The sequence below is a fragment of the Lactuca virosa genome, chromosome 9 (assembly GCF_052849685.1).
Source record: "Lactuca virosa cultivar CGN04683 chromosome 9, Lactuca_virosa_CGN04683_v6, whole genome shotgun sequence".
NCBI classification, from domain to species: domain Eukaryota; kingdom Viridiplantae; phylum Streptophyta; class Magnoliopsida; order Asterales; family Asteraceae; genus Lactuca; species Lactuca virosa.
In genome coordinates, this window is record NC_136434.1 from 46,069,597 (window position 1) to 46,071,984 (window position 2,388).

At 33.6% G+C, this 2,388-nt stretch overlaps 1 long non-coding RNA gene across 1 annotated transcript; it reads right to left on the minus strand.

The window, feature by feature from the left end:
* Positions 1-647: 647 nt before the first annotated feature.
* LOC145141310 (uncharacterized) lies at positions 648-1,760 on the minus strand. The gene is made up of 3 exons (XR_013722595.1): positions 1,668-1,760; positions 900-1,004; positions 648-727 (listed from the first exon to the last, which is right to left on the minus strand). It is a non-coding gene; the product is annotated as an uncharacterized LOC145141310 (long non-coding RNA).
* Positions 1,761-2,388: the final 628 nt, after the last annotated feature.

Sequence of the window (2,388 nt, forward strand, 5' to 3'; positions counted from 1 at the left end):
TAACCTAAACAGTTAACAATATACATCAATAATTTTGAAAATGGAAAAAATGAAGTTAGTGTCCATCTCAAAAATCACTACACGAATGGTCAAGTTACTAATTATAACCTTCCTAAATTCAAAAAGAAAGAAAGAAAGTAAGTTGCTATTAACATGCATATTAATTCAAAAGTAGCAATAAGATCACCCCAACCCCCCTCCTCCCCCCCCCCAAAAAAAACCCTTAACCACAGTAACATACACATTAAAACATTAACATAAGCACACCATGTTTAATAAAAGGGATGAAAATGACATTATTTAAAAGAAAAAATAGATATCGACAATCATGTTTTAACTTTTATCATATTTGGAATACGGTTAAAATAATCATTTTGAACATTTTCAACAACTTAGAGTTAAATTGCTAAACAAATTCCATTTTCCTTCAACCTTTTTAACCGTATTCCAAATATGATAAAAAGTTAAAACATGATTGGTGTTAAAATGTATGAAATGATGTTGAAAATGTGAAAATGTTAAAATGTATGAAATGAAATCAATACATGGAGAATTTGGTTTTGGTGTTTTCAAATACTTGTTCAGCAATAACTACTCCATTTCCATCTGCCTTTTTAATCTCCATATGAGCCTTTTGATAAAATCCAGTGCCTCTTAATGCATCTACAATGAAATCATCAAACCCAATTGCAATTGCTGCTTATGCTTTTGCCCCATAAACCAACCTCTGCATTCACATAAATAAACTAAATAACGGATATGTTTTTGGATTTTAGGGGTAAAATGGTCATTTACACTCTTTGTTAAAGCAGAACGTAAAAGGTTGTAGTGTTGTAACTTTACTCTCATTTTTAGACAAAAGGGTAAAGATGTCATTTGGATTAGAGAGGAAAATGCACCTTGATTCTTGAAAGATGAATGGCACCAAAGCACATAGGACAGGGCTCACAAGAGGCATAAATCTCACAATAAGAGAGCTCAATTTGGTTGAGTTTTTTACATGCCTGGAATACATGGTGTAAAAATAATAATTAGTAAAAAACTATCTAGCAATGATAAAAAAAAATACTAAATTCACAAACTGTGAAAGTTTGACCTTTGAAAGTAATATTTATCAACCACACATTAACAAAAGAGGGTTATTCAAGAAATGGCTTAAAGGGTATATTCGTCATTTTGTAAAAATTGAAATTTCAGCGGAATAACCAGAAGACACCAGACTAATCACAAGTATTTTGATATGAGTGATATTGATTTAAAGAAGATAAGGAATGTTGGAGCCTGTCATTTTAATTATGCGTATTTGTCCAAGGGGTATTTTGGTCACATTGTGGATGGTATTCTTTTCATTGAGCTTATCCGCTTCATGTCGCTGTTCCGGACGCTCATACAGGGGCATTTTCATCAGAATTTTAATAGAATTCTTTTATATTCTATTGCATTTTCTTGTTATATTCCTGGTTTTTGGAAATTAAAGATCACTGCTTATTCCCTTTGGTTTGCTTCTCTACTAATTTCGGAATCAAGCTTCTAGTCTAAAGCATGAAACCCATGACAATGAGCCAGAGACCTTGGAAGAGTACGCTAATGGACCTTATGAAGCTAACTATGAAGCTTTTCTGGTAGACAATGCCCATAAGGGTAGTGATAAAAGATATAAGAATTACTCTTTCTTCTTTGGAAATCTACCATTTTTCCATGTGCAGCTACAATTGCAGCTTCTCGGGCCTGCATCCAAATTTAACGATCAAAAAAGCAATAATGGAATAAAAAGGGTTACCCAAATAATCCTTCTTGAACTGAAAGTGAAACACATTAAGATTACAACATGATGTCTGTCGCTTTGCAAGTGACGACGTCGTTCCAGAAGCTTTCCGATTGTGTGTTGCCATCGACATCACTCAATACATCAAGAAACCCAGAAAAAAAAAAGAAAGAAGAAAGGAATCCTAGAAACAAAACCCTAAAATTCAACGGCGCTTTGTGAATGCCCCGAGCTTCATCATCAACAGGAGGATCATGACTGGAGAAATCAATCCATTGAGGAGCGTTAATGTCTTCATAAAGTGTGTCCTTTTCGAACTTCGAATCCTTCCAATCGATCACAGCTACATCCATTGATGGATTAGAGAGAGAAAGAGAAAAAGAAGAAGAAAATGAAAAAGAAGAAGAAAATGACTTCATGTCGATATACGTTCTTGATTAGAATGAAATTAGGATTAGGAATGAAAAGTAAGAAGGAAGTTACCGTGCGTATTTTGGTCTATATGTCAGCAAAACGTATTTTGGTCTAGGATGATGTCATCAAAATAATCCAAAGGTGGAGATCTAAAGAGTGAAATATAATCAAGGGTCCTTGTTTCTTCATTTTAGAATTTAAGGTTCTCT